Below are 20,971 nucleotides of genomic sequence, written 5' to 3' on the forward strand. Positions count from 1 at the left end.
TGATCCCACTGCACTCCCTCGTGCTCCGTTCGGAGGCACTCGCGAGGAACCCTTCCCATCACAGGTTTACGGAAGAATCAACGTTAGGCGGGCTTGGGATGGTCAGCCACTCGGAGGCATTGAAAGTCCTCCATACTTCCGTAGACAATTTATTAAGATTATCGATTGGGTTTAAGGATGAAGTCATCAAGAAAAATATATGCATTGAGATTTTGTAATGAATGACAATTCTTATGACACAACAAATTGCAGTGAAATGTATACGAAGGAATGGACCATAGGTGACGCCTGAAGTGTATTGGGTGGATTTTCCCAAGTCCACCGTCCTTCTTCGCTCATGTCATTTCTCCCATCTCATCCAATGACATTTGCTCTCTTTATCTTTGTTGGGACCACTAGTACCGTACAATGAGCATGTTGATCCCTTCACAAAATTGCTTAGCGAGATTGAAGCATGACATTGCGTACATCGAGATGTATGCACGACCACTCTGATCAAGAATTCTTTCCCAGCCTTCGACAAAGCCGCTCTTTCCATTCATGTATACGTTGCCATATTTTATCTTTAATATATTCAAAATCTTTGCTCTTCGATGTTCCTATGCCCACTAGGTACAGTGTCTTGATTATTATTTTGTGGGGACATGTCTTGATTAATTAACTAATCAATTTGAGCCTTCCATGCTTATAAACGTTAAGCAAAGTGTGTAATTTTATGTTATGTAAGGATACGATTGCTGGTTTGAAGTTTTAAGTCCAATGGGTAGTTTAAAGATTTTCAATAGTCTTTTTTCTTTGTGAGGGTCTTCTATGGATTTTTGGAATTTGGATGTAGGTGCACCTGATTAAGAGAAAAAAAAGTAAAAATTATGAAACTTTTGCTGGAACAAACATTATCCAGTGTATCATTCACGTGTAAAGTTCCACGACAAACTGACTTCTTGTATTGTTGGCAAAATAGACAAAATTGAAACTACGAACTGTGTGAATAGAAAGCTTAATATAGTCTTTGTTTTGTTTAGATGTCACAAAAGTTACCTTTTTACCTTTCTTTTGCAATTCGGATACATGTGCACCCATGTTCCAAGGTATACTTTCGAGGTTTTTAAGGCCTTGTACAATGCTAGGTGTTTCTGGAGGAGCTTAGAAAAATAAACTGGATTTTTCTGAAGCATTGATGCCTATTTTTACAGAAAAGATGCTTAATTAACTGTCTAACATGTACAAATAAGCACCGGTGCTTAAGAAAAGTCTGATTTATTTCTTCAAACACCTCTCCTAAGCACCTTGCATTGTACAAGGCCTAATAGCTAAGCAACTCAAATTTTGAGTGAAAGGTCTTCAATAGTTAAGCAGTACAATCTCTAAGTCTCACTGTCGCCCAGCCCCGGGGATCCAACCAGAATTCCTCCACAGATAGAAAATCGTTTTGTGACGGGGGTGGAGAGCGAATAGCCAATGTCCAGTGGCAGCCGCGGCTCGTACCAACGCACAGCGACACATGCCAATTCTAAATTGAACATTCGTGCCGCCTTTGTGAGTCTAAATTAACTCAATCAACTCTAATCATACATGTCCCCATTTTGAATCGACGTAGCACCACGGACGATTACGTCGACCCAACGAAATATAAAAGGAAGTTGTGACGATTACGAATGAATGAGAACAGAGTCAAATCATCGGTTGGCCGGGGGGAGTAACATGGTTGGAGTGACCGCCGTCGGTCGCGTCATCCAAGCGTGCTATTCCGATTCAACAACTCCATTGTTTGGGAGGGAAACAAACCAATCCGATCCACTGCGCGCCTTCGGAGCAGCTGTGATTCGAAGAGATTTTCTAGCCCCGCAGAACAGAACACACGGCCTCACGGGAGTAGTTACACTACTGCTAGTAGTAGTATATGTCCCCACCTGCCCGTGGGCCGAAGACGGCACGTTATTGCGTGACATTCATTTTACTACTGCACGTGCTGGTGGGAGGATGCTGGTGTCTGTTTCGGATTTGGTACGTGGCGGGGTACTGCCAGTCATTGGTGCTACTGGAGTAAAATGCACCACACTGAGCAGACATAAATCCTGTCCGCTCAGTTGATCACATCGTCCAGCACAGCAGGACGTGATGCTCCGGATCTGCTGTACACCCGCACAGCGCACAAGCACGTACAGTACATCAGAAACGGTAAATTGAATAGAATTCATGACGGCCGAGCATCAGAAACATGGGCTTGCGGCTCTTTGTCCAGCAGCAGCTGCAATTGGACGGTGTATCGATCTTGCGACGGATTTGGTGATCGATGGCCGATGGGGGGAGGTCATATTCGACTTGCATTCTTCTTCGAGTATTGAGGTGGACGTGGGCCGGGGCCACCGCCGGCGTCCACATCCTCCAGACAGAGTGGACGGCCCAGCGCCCACCTCGCCTCGCTCTGCCAATCCGAGTAAGTATATTTTGAGTGACTGGTCTGGTCGGGCGAATTTTATGTATATCTTGCCCCTGCGCCTCGACGACCGAGTGGAAGCCAATCGCGCGCCGTCACGTCCACGGATGCCGACTGTGGCGGCTCCTGTATGTGCTCTTGATTACTTCGTGATGATATGGTGACTGGGCTACGGGGTCCATCGCCCGGCAATGGGGCACATGGTAGGGCAGGGCCGTGCCCGACCGTACGTGGTCGTTGGTAGATGCATGCACGTATGAATGAAAGCGGCGGGGAGATCATATGGAGTGGAAGGATACTACACATGCATATGCAGTTCTTGCCTTGTACATGCACTGCAGACGAGCACTTGTCTTCTTGCCTTGCACTGCTGGTGTGGTGCGTGCCGGCTGGAATTAGTGCCGCCGGGGTCGCGTATCAGGACTGACTTCTGGCGGCGGTCGCGGCACGCCGGACGTTGCTGCTGGTTCCTGCATCCATCTCGATCCCCGGTGCCGCCTTGGCCCAGGCCGCCGGTGGCCTCGCCGCTGGTCATGGGGTGAAGTCAGCGGTCCAGGTGCAGGAACAGGATGGCCACATGGCACACAAATGCATTTATATTTGCGACACCTACCCAAAACCAGGTTGGCCCACCTTCGGCCCCCACACGGCCCCAGGGAATTGATGTCTAGTTGTCGCTCAAGTCAGGTTTGAAGAGCGGTTGTAGAAGGAAGGGACACTCTAAAACTCGGTCTGATCAAGAGAATCGGTAATAGAACCAGTGGCGGAGCTAGCGAGATATTACTGAGGGGGCAAATAGCCAAATATAATTGTGCGGAGGGGCCAAATACTGTATTTATCTTAATTTGTGTCATTCTAAACAGTGTTTCTTTACAAAATATTAATGGGCTGGGGGGCCATGGCACCTGCAGCACACCACATAGCTCCGCCATTGAATGGAACCTCTACGGCGATATGGACACAAAACTGGTTGCCCAGAGATGAACAGAAACAACCCTACGGATGTCTAACGGCCAGTCCACCAACGTGGGTATTTGAGTTGATATTGAGTAATTCGGCTTCATGGAATAAACAGCTGGTTCAGTCTACGTTTTTGCCGATGGATGCTCAAGTGATCTTAGGGATCCCACTGTGCACCCGTAATCTCCCAGACTTTTGGGCATGGCATCATGAGAAACATGGTAATTTTACTGTGAAGTCCGCTTACAACATGCTGGTACAGACGAGAGCTCGAAGAGAAGCATGGCTAGAAGAGGGACCGGGGCCTTCAAGTACAAGGTCTGAGGAGGGAGCATGGAAAACCCTGTGGAAAACGGAGGTTCCAGGAAAAGTATGCATGTTCTTATGGCGGCTTGCCAAACATTCACTTCCGACAAATGACGTGCGTGCTCACCGGCACATGGCTGATTCCCCACAATGCGGACTGTGTGGCGCACGGGACTCATGGCGGCACTCGCTTGTGGAATGCACCCCCTCAAGAATCGTTTGGGCACTTATGGAGGAAGAGATCACGCATAAAATCATAACTACTACCGAGCCCAAGGCGAAACAGTGGCTATTCACACTGATGGAATCGTTCTCTCACGATGATTTTGTCCTCGTGGCGGTAACACTGTGGTCAATATGGCATGCAAGACGCAAAGCGATCCACGAGTCAATTTTCCAAAGTCCCTGCGCTACACACGGCTTCATCACGAGCTTCATTACGGAGTTGGGAACCCTAAAGGGCAAGAAGGAACAAACAAGGATGAGTCGGTCGGCCTCGGTGCAAAGAGCCACACAACCAAAGAAGTTGCCACAAGGCTATTGCAAGATACATGTGGACGCCGGAGTGCGTGGGAGAACAGGAGGTTCTGCAGTAGAGTATGCAGTGACGAAGGGGGAAGTTATCTCGGTAGCTCGGCGCTGGTGATTGAAGGAGTCACTGATCCGGCGACTTTGAAAGCAATGGCGTGTCGGGAGGCACTAGCCCTCGCCGAAGATCTCGGGATCCATCAGTTTATAGTGGCATCGGACTGCCAACAGGTGGTCTCTGACATTACAAGGAGAACCAGAGGACAATATGGAGCTATCATAAGCGAGATCAATCTGAAAGTTTTCCTTTTCCAATGTTCTTTTACTTTCCAGAGTCGTGCTGTTAATTATGAAGCACATAGATTAGCTAAGTTTTGTTTAAGTCAGGGCCCGGGACGCCATGTCTGGCTTGGCACCCCACATGACCCCAGATGTATCCCACTGCTTGTGGAATTCCATGAATAAAATTGGTTTTCCACACTCAAAAAAAAAAAGTTGTCGCTCAAGTTGATTGACCGACCGAGTCCGAGCTGCTGGGAGTAGATCAGAATTTTGCACAAATCAAGCGTGATCTCCTTTTCTTTTGCCGGATAAATCAAGCATGATAATTGTCACCGGGAAAATGGGAGCTGATGAGTCGAAGCCACGGCATCATTTTCTAGCATTGATTATGTCATGTCAAAGCTCAAATAATAATAATCACTACTCGTACCTACTGCTGCTGCTGTGCGGCAGCAAGATGTAACCGCTCACCACCAAGCAAGCGTAGTACGTGTACTAGCGTACCATGTGACACTCGATCCTAACATCATTTGTAGTAGTACGACCGACCGCCAACCTGTCTCCGTTACTTCCTGTTGAGCCTACACGCATGTACAGTATATGGTTAGAATAATCTCCTACCAGCCCCGTCTCTAGTTTTTTTACAGATGAGGCTGAGGTTTTTCCTTGTACTTATATACGTGTGTTGTGCACCCGGTCAATATCGAAAGTTCCATTGCCTTCCAACATGGTATCAATTTCCTTTCCGATCCTACCCTAGCTTCCTCCTAGCTCTAGCCCTAGCCGCGCCGCCGCCACCACCTTCCCGCGCCACCGCTGCGTCTCACCCTCGCCGCCGCGTGCGCCTATCCCCTTCCCCCCTCACACCGATCGCCATCTCCCTCCCCCTTCCCCGATCGCCACCCCTCCCGTCCTGATCGCCCAAACCCCACCCGAGCCCCATCCCGATCGAAGCCACCCGCGCCGCCGCACCTCTCTGCCGCCGCGCCAAACCCCCTCCTCCTCCACCGATGGCCTCTCCACACTCCTCCGTCTCCATCCCTTCGAACCCCTTCGACGGTCCGGCTCCTCCTCCGGTGGAACTCGTTCGCGATGTCGACATCTTCGCTCGCGTGCCCATCATCCTGGACTACGCCAACTCCACCTACTACGCCTGGAAAAGCTATTTCCCCTCGTCTTCCACGAGTACCACCTCATCGACCACGTTGATGGTCGACGCTGACCTCATGTTCGCGGATGACGACTGGCTGACCATCGACGCCACCATCGCCCGTTGGCTGTACCAAACCATCTCCAAGGACCTCTTCCACACCATCATGTGCGACACGGATGACACGCAGATGGTGTGGGCGAAGCTGAACGGGCTCTTCACCAACAACGCCCCCCAGCGCCGCGTGTTTCTTCAGCAGGAATTTTTTGGCTGCCATCAACATGACTCGTCTATCGACGACTATTGTATGCGCCTTAAGAGACTTGCTGACGAGCTCCGCGACCTCAGGGAGAGGGTCTCCGACGAGCTACACCTGAGCACGCTCACCGCCGGCCTGAGCGAAGAATTTTGCAACGCGGCCTCTAACCTCACGTTTCTTCCGGACCCGGTCTTTCCTAGGGTCGTGGCCTGTCTTCGTTTGGAGGAGAGGAGGATGAAGATGGTGAAGTCACGGGCCACGCACACGGCGCTTGCCGCGGGAACTTTTTGTGCCGCCCCTCCCACGGCCCCGCAGCCACCGCGGCTCCCACCTCCACTGGCGGCCTCCTACTTCCTGGCACCCCAGCAGCCGGCCTACCAGCCGCCGCCCCCTGCCAATTATTGTCGTCGCGGGGGGCGCCGCGGCAAGAAGCCAGCAACAGAACAACGCTGGGGGGGAGGGCGCCCCGCCAGCATCAGCTCCCGCCGGCTCCCTGGGCGGCCGCGCCCAACCCCTGGACCGAGGTGGTCCACGCGTACACGATGCCCGTGCCGCGGGCCCCTGTCCCGGCCGGCATCCTCGGCCCCAGCCCCGGCGCTCATCTGGCTATGTATGCCGCCCCGGGCGGCTACCCCCGCCGACACACCCGCGTATGTCGCGCCGGGTGGCTACCCTGGCGCCGCGGCTCCTGCTCTCCCGCCGGCACCCTGGGATCCGGCCCTCCTCGTGGCGCTTCACTCAGCTCCTACACCCAACACATACACCGGTGGCGGCGACTGGTATATGGATACCGGGGCTACAACGCACATGACTTCCAACCCCGGTAATCTCAACTCCGCATATCCAGTTTCTACCGCATGTTGTATCACTGTTGGGGATGGATCATCCCTTCCCATCACTCATGTCGATCATGGTTCTTTTCCGTCTAACTACGTACCTATACATCTGTCTAATGTCTTAGTTTCACCTGATTTAGTCACAAATCTTGTTTCCGTTCATTCTCTTACACGTGAAAATCCTATAACTATTGAATTTGATGAAGTGGATTTTTTTGTCAAGGATGCCCGTACCCGAATGGTACTCCACCGATGTGACAGCCCGGACGACCTCTACCCGGTCCACTCCACCGCCACCACCAGCTCCACTCTGGTAGGGATGGCAGTTTTGCCCATGGGTATGGGTACCCGCGGGTACCCTACCCGAATACAATGGGCATGAGTAAGACTTGAAGAGGTTTTGTACCCATGGGTAATGGGTATCCATACCCGCAAAATATATGGGTAAGGCATGGGTATGAAATTGCGCCCTTGGGTAACCCAACGGATACCCACAAAAAATTAATAAATGAAAATAAGTCCTGGGACATGTGGTGCCAACATCCAACTCCCATGGACCATCCCTAAATCTTATATTCCCTAAACCGACCATAGATCATATGCTCACTCGCGCTTTCTCGCCACTCCCCCTACATCATATACGTCTCCTCGAAAAGATGAAATCTTGAATTCTCGTCGTCGAAAACTCTTGTCCATCTCTCGATCCAGTGATCCCCAATTCCCACAACCGTCTCCCACTATGTCGAGATTCCACCAACCGCTGCTCATACTCGCTTGATTCCTCCAAGAGGCCACCCACCGGGGAGGCTGTGTCGGTGCTATACTACTTGCTTATCGTCACTTGAATTTTAGACTCATTTCTCCACTTTTTATAAATTTAAATACCATAGATTGTACCCATTGGGTATAGGATACCCGATGGGTATGGGCATGGATATCAATTTATACCCATGGTTATTGTAGTGGGTGTGTATAGAAGGTTTCTATGGGTATGGGTTTGGGCAGAAGGAGGTTGTACCCACCCATACCCTACCCATTGCCATCCCTCTCCATCACTGTGGACCTTTGGCATGCTCGGCTGGGACATCCGAACCCCGCCACTCTTTGTCAGATTCTTAGGACTTTTTCATTCACGTGTAATAAAACCGATGATCATACTTGTCACGCTTGTCGCCTAGGCAAGCATGTCCGCCTTCTGTTTAGTGCGTCCTCATCGGTGGCGTCGTACCCTTTTGAGTTGATTCATAGTGACTTATGGACATCTCCTGTTGCCAGTAATACAGGTTTTTTATACTATCTTGTCATACTTGACGATTTTTCGCATTATGTGTGGACCTTCCCGTTGCACAGAAAATCCGATGCACTCTCCGTTCTCACCACCTTTTACTCCTATGTCTCTATGCAGTTTGGTTGTCCCGTTCATGCATTGCAGACTGACAAAGGCAAGGAGTTCGACATCGTCGGGGTTCGCACCCTTCTTGCCACACATGGCACGATTCTTCATCTCACCTGCCCGTATACCTCTCAACAAAATGGTTGCGCCGAATGGATTCTCCGCACCCTCAATGATTGTGTGCGCACCCTTCTCTTCAATCCTAACATCCCGCCCCGGTTTTGGCCGGATGCCCTCGCCACCGCCTCTCTCCTTCTTAACATTCGTGTACCCCCTCCTATGACGACCTTCGTGTTTTTGGGTGTATCTGTTATCCTAGCATCGCCTCCACCACTCCTCACAAACTCGCACCTCGCTCCGTGGCATGCATCTTTCTCGGATACCCACCAAACACCAAAGGCTACCGTTGCTACGATCCGGTTTCCCACTGACTCTTCACTTCACGGCATGTTTACTTTGACGAGAGGTCTTTTCCTTTTCACCAGGTACTGCCATCGGACGACTCGCCATCATCACCTGCGCCCGCCGACACCACTCGTGGTGGCCACTCCCGCTTGATAACCCACAAGTATAGGGGATCAATTGTAGCCTCTTTCGATAAGTAAGAATGTCAAACCCAACGAGGAGCTAAAGGTAGAACAAATATTCCCTCAAATTCTATCGACCACCGATACAACTCTACGCACGCTTAACGTTCGCTTTACCTAAAACAAGTATGAAACTGGAAGTACTTTGTAGGTGTAACGGGATAGGTTTGCAAGAATATAAAGAGCACGTAAATAAAAACTAGGGGCTGTTTAGGTAAAGAAGCAATAAAGTTAGTATAGCGAGTGTGCAAAAGTGGTGCTAGGAGTTGCGAAATTGTCCCTAAGCAATTGACTACTTTACTAGACCGCTAGCAAGTTTTATGTGGGAGAGGCCACTGCTAGCATGTCATCCCTTACTTGGAATTATATGCACTTATGATTGGAACTATTAGCAAGCATCCGCAACTACTAACGTTCATTAAGGTAAAACCCAACCATAGCATTAAGATATATTGGTCCCCCTTCAATCCCGTATGCATCAATTTCTATGCTAGGTTGAAGCTTCTATCACTCTTGCCCTCCAATACATAGTCCTATCAACATACAACTAACCCTATGGTGTGATCCACGCGCGCGCTCATATGATGGGCACCAAGGACAGCAACATAACCACAAGCAAATTAAACCAATCATAGCAATTCACCAATTACCAATAGGACAATGAAAATCTACCCAGACAACATAGGATGACAACACATCATTGGATAATAATATGAAGCATAAATCATCATGTTCAAGTAGAGGATACAACGGGTTACGGGAGAGTGGACTGCTGTAGATAGATGGGGGAAGGTGATGAAGATGTTGGTGAAGATGATGGAGGTGTTGGTGTAGATCGCCGTCACCCGATGATGGCCCCGACGGCGTTCCGACGCCGCCGAGAGAGGGGGGGGGAGAGAGCCCCCCTTCTTCTTCTTCTTACTTGACCTTCTCCCTAGATGGGAGAAGGGTTTCCCCTCTGGTCCTTGGCTTCCATGGCATGGGAGGGGCGAGAGCCCCTCCGAGATTGGATCTGTCTCTCTGTCTCTCTCTGTTTCTATGTTTCTCTCCGTTCCAGATTCTGGCCTTTCACCGTTTCTTATATTTCCGGAGATCCATAACTCCGATTGGGATGAACTTTGGACACGATGTCTATCCGGATATTAGCTTTCTTGTGGCGAAAGAAGGGCACCAACTACCTTACGGGGTGGCCACGAGGGCCCAGGGCACGCCCTGTGCCTCGTGCCCCCCTCGGGCATCGTCTCGCGTTGATTCTTCTTCCCAAAATTCCTAAATGTTCCAAAAAAATCTCCGTCAGTTTTTATCCCGTTTGGACTCCATTTGATATGGATTTTCTGCAAAACCAAAAACATGCAACAAATAGGAACTGACACTGGGCACTAGATCAATATGTTAGTCTCAAAAATAGTACAAAAAGTTGCCAAAAGTATGTAAAAGTTGTAGAATATTGGCATGGAACAATCAAAAATTATAGATACGACGGAGACATATCACCGCGCGCTCGGGCCCCCTCCCCGCTTTGGGCCCCCCGCCGTGTGTGGGCCTCCTCCCGGCTTTGCCCCCCCTCCCCGCCGTGCCAGGGACCCCTCCCGGTTTCGGCGCCCCTGCTGCGCGTGGGCCCTCATCTGGGTCTGTGGCGCTTGACCCGCCGCCCTCGCCTACCGCGCCAGGCTCTTCAGTTGGACCGGCTGCGTCATCGCTGGCGGCCACGGCGCCCCCGACTGAAGGAAATATGCCCTAGAGGCAATAATAAAGTTATTGTTTATTTCCTTAATTCATGATAAATGTTTATTATTCATGCTAGAATTGTATTAACCGGAAACTTAGTACATGTGTGAATACATAGACAAAACATATAGTAATGCCTCTACTTGACTAACTCGTTAATCAAAGATGGTTATGTTTCCTAACCATAGACATGTGTTGTCATTTCATGAATGGGATCACATCATTAGGAGAATGATGTGATGGACATGACCCATCCGCCAACTTAGCATTATAATCGTAATAGTTTCTTTACTACTGCTTTCTTCATGACTTATACAAGTTCCTCAAACTATGAGATTATGCAACTCCCGAATACCAGAGGAACACTTTGTGTGCTACCAAACATCACAACATAAATGGATGATTATAAAGGTGCTCTACTGGTGTCTCCGAAGGTGTTTGTTGGGTTGGCATAGACCGAGATTAGGATTTGTCACTCCATGTTTTAGAGAGGTATCTCTGGGCCCTCTCGGTAATACTCATCACTATAAGCCTTGCAAGCATGAGTTAGTTGCGGGATGAAGTATTATAGAACGAGTAAAGAGACTTGCCGGTAAGGAGATTGAACTAGGCATTGAGATACCGACGATCGAATCTCGGGCAAGTAACATACTGATGATAAAGGGAACAACGTATGTTGTTATGCGGTTTGACCGATAAAGATCTTCATAGAATATGTAGGAACCAGTATGAGCATCCAGGTTCCGCTATTGGTTATTGACCGGAAGTGAGTCTCGGTCATGTCTACATAGTTCTCAAACCCGTAGGGTCTGCACGCTTAACGTTCGATGACGATCGGTATTATGAGTTTATGTGTTTTGATGTATTGAAGGTTGTTCGGAGTTCCGAATGTGATCATGGACATGACGAGGAGTCTTGAAATGGTCGATACATAAAGATTGATATACTAGAAGGCTATGTTTGAACACCGGAAAGGTTCTGAGTTGTTCGGGCATTTTTTCGGAGTACCGGGAGGTTACCGGAACCCCCCGGGGAGTCAATGGGCCTTAATGGGCCATGGTGGAAGAGAGGAGGAGGCGGCCAAGGTGGGGGGAAACCTACTCCTACTGGGAGTAGAACTCCCCCCCTTGGGCGCGACATAGAGGGCCGGCCCTCCCCTCCTCCACTCGTTTATATACGGGGGAGGGGGCACCCCATAGACACACAAGTTGATCAAGTTGAACTTTTAGCCGTGTGCGGTGCTCCCTCCATAGATTTCCACCTCGGTCATATCGTCGTAGTGCTTAGGCGCAGCCCTGCGCGGTAACTTCATCATCACCGTCAACACGCCGTCGTGCTGGCGAAACTCTCCCTCGACCTCAGCTGGATCTAGGGTTCGAGGGACGTCACCAAGCTGAACGTGTGCAGATCGCGGAGGTGCCGTACCTTCGGTGCTAGAATCGGTCGGATTGTGAAGACGTATGACTACATCAACCGCGTTGTCATAACGCTTCCGCTTTTGGTCTACGAGGGTACATAGACAACACTCTCCCCTCATGTTGCTATGCATCACCTAGATAAATCTTGCGTGATCGTAGGATTTTTTTTGAAATTGTTGCGTTCCCCAACACCGACTCCCTCAAGTCCGCAGCCTCGTCAGCAAACGCATCCCATGCGCTTGACCCCGGCTCCTCGACGGCCTCACCGATGATCCTGACAGGCTCTTCTTCGGCCTCGCCCTGAGTTGATCCTTCGCCGCCAGCACCGCCGGCACAACCGGCTCCACCTGCGCCGCCGGCCCCGCCGGTTGCCCTACGGGCACTCCCGGCCACCCACATGGTCACCCGTGCTCGCGCCAGTATCCAGCGCCCCAGCACCCGTTACTCCACGAATTAGTACCTCCTTGCTGCCTCGACATCCGCATCGTCACCTCTCCCGTCGTCATCTCGAGCCGCACTTCGCGATCTGCATTGGGTCGCTGCAATGCAGGAGGAGTTCGATGCACTGTTACGTAACCGCACCTGGCAGCTCATCCTGCGACCCCCCCCCCCCCCCATGCCAACGTCATCACCGGCAAGTGGGTCTTCCGGCATAAGACTCATCCTGGCGGGTCTCTCAAGCGCTACAAGGCTTGTTGGGTGGCCCGCGGGTTCCGTCAGTGTGCTGGAGTCGATTTCACCGACACTTTTACCCCAGTTGTCAGACCGGGCACGATTCGCGCGGTCCTTCAGCTCGCGTTCCCTCGCGCATGGCCGGTGCATCAGATGGATGTGTGGAACACGTTCTTGCATGGCCATCTCTCTGATCAGGTCTTCTGTCATCAGCCCACTGGTTTCGTCGATGCGTCTCATCCGGACCACGTGTGCCTGCTCTCCCGCTCTCTATACGGGTTGAAGCAGGCCCCTCGAGCTTGGTACCAGTGCATTGCCGCCTTCCTGCAACAGCTTGGGTTTCGAGCTACTCGCTCCGACGCCTCGCTGTTTGTCTACCACCAGGGTCAGACGACTGTTATCTGCTGCTATACATTGATGACATCATCCTGAAGGCTTCCTCGCCCGAGCTCTTTCGACAGCATACTGCTCGCCTTACTGCCGAGTTTTCCATTAAGGACCTCGGCCCGTTGCAATACTTCCTCGGCATTAAGGTGGTGCGATGCGCCGACGGGTTCTTTCTTCACCAGAAGCAGTATGCTTAGGACCTTCTTGAGCGGGCAGGCATGCTTAATTGTAAGCATGTACCCATGCCTATTGACACGAAGGCCAAGGTCTCTGCACTCGACGACTCACCTATGCCGGATGCGGCGTTTTATTGCTCCATCATCGGCGCTCTCTAGTACTTGACGCTCACTCGGCCGGACCTGCAATACACCGTCCAGCAGGTGTGTCTCCACATGCACGCCCCTCGTGACACTCACTGGAACCTGTTGAAGCGGATTCTTGGGTACATCCGCGACACCACGGCTTTGGGTCTTACGTTGATGGCCTCGTCCTCAACCGACATTATTGCCTACAGTGACGCCAATTGGGTTGGCTGTCCGGACACACGATGCTCCACTTCCAGCCACTGTGTCTACCTGGGTCCCTCGCTCATATCATGGTCATCTAAACGACAACCCACGGTATCCCGCACTAGTGCCAAGGCTGAGTATCATGTTGTGGCTAATGTCATCGCCGAGTGCTCGTGGATCCAGCAGCTTCTCCAGGAGTTGCTCCTTGATGTCTCGATGGACACCATTGTCTACTGTGACAATGTCTCCGCGGTCTACCTCTCCGCCAACCCCGTTCATCATCATCGCACAAAGCATATCGAGCTCGACATTCACTTCATGCGAGAGCAGGTGGCTCTTGGACGCGTCCGCGTTCTTCATGTTCCCACCACTCAGCAGTTTGCCAATATTATGACCAAGGGGTTACCGACGCCTACATTTGAGGAGTTTCGGTCCAGTCTATGCTTCACCGGTGACGGATCGACTGCGCGCGAGGGGGGGTGTGTGTGTGTTGAACATATTATTTAGGCCTACACGCATGTATATGGTTAGGATAATCTCCTACTAGCCCCGCCTCTACTTTCCTTGTATAGATGAGTCCGAGGGCTTCCCTTATACGTATATACGTGCGTTGTGCACCCGATCAATATCGAGAGTTACATTGCCTTCCAACACTTTCAATCAAAACGTGGCGACGGATATGTATGTTTCCATATAGTACTTCATTATTGCATATATGTTGGGCATTTGGAAAATCCCTCACATATATCACGCCACCCCATGCTACGATCGATCAAGGCCAAGGGGCGTCCGCTCAGCCACCAGCTTCAAAGGGACTCCATTGACGAAACGGCGAAAAGGTAAAAAAATCCAAAGGGAAAACTCCATGTGATAAGCCAAGCCAAAAAGGATATGTGTCGTCGCTGTACCGCTGGTCGCAGCCGTCGTAAGTGCCGCAATTATTCCACCGGCGAGGCCACCATCGGCAAAATTTCGTGTTTTGACCCTTTTTGGATAGAAATTGAGGATCTGACCCCCGTTCGGAAAAATTCGGGATTTGACCCTTTTGCTACCGCTAGGGGATCTGGCGGTAGGGTTAGACAACCTACCGCCAGGGTCCCTGGCGGTAGGGTGTGACGGAGGGGGATGTCGGTGTTTACCCGAGTTGACGTCGACAAGTACCCTACCGCCAGATCCCCTGGCGGTAGGCTCTCTAACCCTACCGCCAGAGGCCCTGGTAGTAGGGTGTGGCTGGGTTTTGCAGTGCAAACCTTCTGTAACGAAATATGAAAAGGCCCTGGCGGTAGGTTCACCCTACCGCCAGGGCGGTTGGCGGTAGGTTATGTGATCCTACCGCCAGGGCGGTTGGCGGTAGGGTCATGTGTTTTATTTTTTCAAGTTCATTTGCTTGCTTCTTTTCAAAAACAATATCACAACAAGCTTAAAAAATATGACAGTAATATCAGAGATCTTAAACAATTAAACTTGGACATCCTATACACATTAACAAAACTTGAAGTGCATAGAACATTTCAAATGAACTTCAACTAATTAGTAAACGGAGTTTCACATAGTTTCACAAATAGCAAATACATAGATACACAAATACCAAACACATAGTTCCACGTAGTTTCACAACCACTAGACAAGTTCAACCAAACAAAGTTCAACCAAATAGCAAACACATAGACAACCCAACTACAAGAGCCAAGAGCAGAATCAGTTGCTCCTTCCCCTCTTGGAGGTACGGTCCTCGTTACTCTTTGAATGAAGCTCTTCAGTCTTCTTCTTGGGCCGTCGAGTAACCGGTCTCTGGAAAGAGTCCGGACTCAGCAAATCCTTCTTCTTCGGCGGCAGCTGAGGTGCTTGAGATGATTGAGTTGTTGGAGGTCCATAATCTTCATCGTACTCCTCCTTCCCGTTGCTCTCATCCTGCTCATCCTCCTCTTCCCTTTCTTCATGTGCGGCCTCCTCCTCCAACTCCTCCTCCTCCTCAACCAACCTAGACGACGAGGGACCATGGCTTGATGAGGCGATGTGACCCTGTGTGGCTACAGGCTGATAAGCTTCAACCGACCCAGCTCCAGCACACCCAAGCAGGCCTACCAGCTTGTGACAATGCTTCACGAACTTCTGCAGTCACAATGAAACAAGGGCATAATAAGTATCAGGGTTATGATTGCAAGTGAACAAGATGCATCTATTCCGAGGAGGCTGAAATTGTACCTTCATCGTCCCCCTCATTTTGTTCTTAGATTGTACGCTCCCGGGGGCATCACCTAGTGCATCTGAGGCTTCAAAGATGCATCTGTTCAGCTCACCAGACTGCAACGGCATAAGTCAGTCATGACGACAAATAAAATAATTTAGATACAACCATGGGTTCAAACTTGCCACTCTGTTGATGAGGGGTGCAAACTCCCTAAATCCACTGTGCAGGTCTCTGATGCCGGTCTGGCAGGCCTCTTCCTCGGGGTCATCCCTCTCTAGCTCCATGATGTCTTCTGTTGGCCACCGAGGCCTGAGACGAAGACGGTGCTTCTGGCCATCATCATACCACTTCATGTGTCGGTCCAGGTAAGCATCCCAGTCAGTCACTTTCCTCTCCCCGTCTTTCTGGTACCTCCACCAGTTCCACTCCGTCACATGAGTTTTATGCTCATCTCCCCAGTCTGTGATCGACTGATTCTTCTGTCGGCTCATCCTGCAAGGCATTAGCAACAAGAAACATCATAATAAAGTCAAATGCAATGAATTCATGGGCACGAAGAACAAGCGTGGGCACTCACAAATGGAGCGCGTGGCTGCCAGTATCGATGGGCTGGCCTGATGGGGTATGCTAATACACCCCAAACTACATGGCCACGTAGTGTGGCAAGTGCCACTCGACGGCGTACACACAGATCATGGGCACGATGCACCGCCAGATGCCACGGTCCACATCGCACATCACGTTCAGATCAAAGTCCCACTCTTGGTCATGATACGGCCACCAGTTTACCTATTGCATATACGTTGGTAAGTTCCCACTCTCGGTCAAAAGTGAAATCAAAGAGAAATGTGTTTAGCGAGTTCATATACCTGCCAATGCGTCAAAGCGTCCAACTCGTTGGTATAGGATTGTATGAAGTCTTGTTTAGGCCCGTGTAGAGTTTGACAACGTCCCACTCGTAAGCTACGACGGGGTGTCGAGCCTCGTCGCCGTCTTCGCTATAGGCACCCCATGGGCGTCTTGGCAGCTTCTCAGGATGCCCCACCGACAGCCGCTCCCACATCCAAATTGAGAAGGCCCAGACAAAGCCACCCATATTGGACTTCTCTCCCGTCCTCTGCGTTGTGTCGTCAAGCTGCAAAAACTCAAATGAGGATCAGATATAACAAAATGGCATGGACATACTTTTGCAGGTAGGCAATTAGATACTCTCTTACCGAACGGTATAGGTAGGCAAGAGATGCAGTGCCCCAACTGTACCATGCATCCCAGTCGGCTAGGAAGAACAGATACGACCAGTTGGCTGAGTTCCCGGATGCGTCTGGAAACACGACCTCCGTGAGAAGATACCACAGGTAGGCCCTTGCGTACCGCTGATATGTCTCCAATGTATCTACTTTTCCAAACACTTTTGGCCTTGTTTTGGACTCTAACTTGCATGATTTGAATGAAACTAACCCAGACTGCCGCTGTTTTGAGCAGAACTGCCATGATGTTGTTTTATGTGTAGAAAATAAAAGTTCTCGGAATGACCTGCAAATCCACGGAGGCACTTTTTGGAATTAATAAGAATTTCATGGAGAAAGTTTCATCGTGTTTTACGACACGCAGCCGCCGCCAAGCCCTAATCTCTCTCAAGAGGGCTGATCTGGAGTCCGTTCGGGGCTCCGGAGAGGGCGATTCATAACCGTCGTCATCATCAACCATCCTCCATCACCAATTTCATGATGCTCACCGCCGTGCGTGAGTAATTCCATCGTAGGCTTGTTGGACGGTGATGGGTTGGATGAGATTTACCATGTAATCAAGTTAGTTTTGTTAGGGTTTGATCCCTAGTATCCACTATGTTCTGAGATTGATGTTGCTATGACTTTGCCATGCTTAATGCTTGTCACTAGGGCTCGAGTGCCATGATTTCAGATATGAACCTATTATGTTTTCATCAATATATGTGTGTTCTTGATCCTATCTTGCAAGTCTATAGTCACCTATTATGTGTTATGATCCGACAACCCCGAAGTGACAATAATTGGGATACTTCTCGGTGATGACCGTAGTTTGAGGAGTTCATGTATTCACTATGTGTTAATGCTTTGGTCCGGTTCTCTATTAAAAGGAGGCCTTAATATCCCTTAGTTTCCGCTAGGACCCCACTGCCACGGGAAGGTAGGAAAAAAGATGTCATGCAAGTTCTTTTCCATAAGCACGTATGACTATTTACGGAATACATGCCTACATTACATTGATGAACTGGAGCTAGTTCTGTGTCACCCTATGTTATAGATATTACACGAGGAATCGCATCCGGCATAATTATCCATCACTGATCCATTGCCTACGAGCTTTTCATATATTGTTCTCCGCTTATTTACTTTCCTGTTGCTACTGTTACAAGTATTACAAAAACCCAAAAACATTTATCTTTACTGTTGCTACCGTTACCATTACTATCATACTACTTTGCTACTAAACACTTTGCTGCAGATACTAAGTTATCCAGGTGTGGTTGAATTGACAACTCAACTGCTAATACTCAAGAATATTCTTTGGCTCCCCTTGTGTCGAATCAATAAATTTGGGTTGTACTTCACCCTCGAAAGTTGTTGCGATCCCCTACACTTGTGGGTTATCAAAACTAATTTCTGGCGCTGTTGCCGGGGAGCATAGCTCTATTATCTGAGTCACTTGGGATTTATATCTGTTGATCGCTATGAAGAACTTGAAAGACACTAAAACCAAGATTTTGCCCTCAACTACGAGGGGACGTAAGGAACTGCCATCTAGCTCTGCACTAGATTCTCCTTCCGTTATTAGTAGGCTTGCGACACCTAAACCTGCTACTGCTATGAATTCTGATATGTCGCATGTTATTGATGATGCCACTTCTGCTATGCATGATGAAACTACTTCTCTGTGTGATACTACTTTGCCATTAGGTGAATTTCTTGATGAACAACTTGCTAGAGTTAGGGGGAATGAAAATATTGAAGATGCTATTACTGATGATAGTGACGATGAAGGTTCTCCCAATGATTATGTATTGCCTATTGTTCCTGAGGGTTATGTTATGAATAAAGAAGCTGCTGAAGCTATCTTTGCTTGCAATGATAGAAATGATCTTAAGAAACTATTAGCTAAATGGAAGCAGCAGTCTCTTAATGCTAGAATGAAACCTGACCCTGCTTTTGCTACTTCACCTATCTGTGTTACTGATAAGGATTATGAATTCTCTGTTGATCCTGAGATTATTTCTTTAGTTGAATCTGATCCTTTTTATGGCCTTGAATCTGAAACTGTCGTGGCACATCTTACCAAGTTGAATGATATAGCTACTCTGTTTACTCATGATGAGAAGTCTCGCTATTTTTATATCCTTAAGATATTTCCATTCTCATTAAAGGGTGATGCTTAGACTTGGTATAATTCTCTTGCTCCTGGTTGTGTGCATAGTCCCCAGGATATGATTTATTACTTCTCTGCTAAATATTTCCCTGCTCATAAGAAACAAGCTGCCTTGCGGGAAATATATAATTTTGTGCAAATCAAAGATGAGAGTCTCCCACAAGCTTGGGGGAGGCTTCTCGGATCACCTAATGCTTTGCCTGATCACCCACTTAAGAAAAATGAAATACTTGATATCTTCTATAATGGACTAACCGATGCTTCCAAGGACTACTTGGATAGCTGTGTTGGTTGTGTTTTCAGGGAAAGAACAGTCAATGAAGCTGAATTACTATTGAATAATATGTTGACTAATGAAAATAATTGGACTCTTCCTGAGCCAATTCCTGAGGCAATTCCTGAACCAATTGAGCCAACTCCTGAGCCTATTCCTAAACCCACTCCGAAGAAGAGAGGTGTTTTATTTCTCAGTCCTGAAGATATGCAAGAGGCACAGAAATCAATGAAAGAAAAAGGTATTAAAGCTGAAGATGTTAATAATTTACCTCCTACTGAAGAAATACATGGTCTTAATGTACCACCTGTTGAAGAACCATATTGTCTTGATAACCCGACGCAGGTAGTAAAGGTAAATTCTCTCTATAGATATGATAAAGATGAAATCCCATCTACCAAATTTCATAGGCCTTGCTTAGACGAATTTGATGATTTCATGAATAGACAAGCATATTTCAATGATTATGTTGGTAGATAATTGAAGAATAATGCTTATACGATAGTACGCTTGAATGATTATGTAGCTAGAGTTAAAGGTGAACTTAAACTCACTAGCAAACATGCTTCCATGATTGCTACTCAAGCTGAACAAGTACTTAAGGCTCAGAATGAATTGCTTGCTGAATTAAATAATAAAAATGACTTTGCTGTTAGAGTGGCTACTAGAACTGGTAGAATGACTCAGGAACCTTTGTATCCTGAAGGCCACCCTAAGAGAATCGAGCAAGATTCTCAGAGAAATAAGTTAGAGGCACCTAGTTCTTCCAAAAAGAAGAAAAAGAAAATTGATAGGACTTTGCATGCTTCTAGTGAACCTACTGTAGACACACCTGAGAATCCCAATGATATTTCTATCTCTGATGCTAAAACACAATCAGGTGATGAACATGAACCTAGTGATAATATTAATGATAATGTTCATGTTGATGCTCAACCTAGCGAAAACAATGATGTAGAGATTGAACCTGCTGTTGATCTTGATAACCCACAATCAAAGAATCAACGTTATGATAAGAGAGATTTTGTTGCTAGGAAGCACGGTAGAGAAAGAGAACCATGGGTTCAGAAACCCATGCCCTTTCCTCCTAAACCATCCAAGTCAAAGGATGATGAGGACTTTGAGCATTTTGCTGAAATGATTAGACCTATTTTCTTGCGCATGCGCTTAACTGATATGCTCAAAACAAACCCTTATGCTAAATATATGAAAGATATCATCACTAATAAGAGGAAAATACCTGAAACTGAGATTTCCACCATGCTTGCCAACAATACCTTTAAGGGTGGAATACCTAAGAAACTTGGTGATCCCAGAGTACCCACTATACCTTGCTCTATTAAAAGAAATTATGTTAAAACTGCTTTATGTGATCTAGGAGCCGGTGTTAGTGTTATGCCTCTTTCGTTGTACCGTAGACTCGAATTAAATAAGTTGACACCTACTGAAATATCTTTGCAAATGGCTGACAAATCAACTGCTATACCTGACAGCATTTGTGAGGACGTGCCTGTTGTTGTTGCGAATGTTACTATCTTAATAGACTTTGTTATTCTTTATATTCCCGAGGATGATAGTATGTCTATTATTCTTGGTAGACCCTTTTAAAATACTGCAGGAGCTGTTATTGATTGCAACAAAGGCAATGTCAC

This window comes from Triticum aestivum, chromosome 4B (genome assembly GCF_018294505.1).
Source record: "Triticum aestivum cultivar Chinese Spring chromosome 4B, IWGSC CS RefSeq v2.1, whole genome shotgun sequence".
Taxonomy (NCBI): domain Eukaryota; kingdom Viridiplantae; phylum Streptophyta; class Magnoliopsida; order Poales; family Poaceae; genus Triticum; species Triticum aestivum.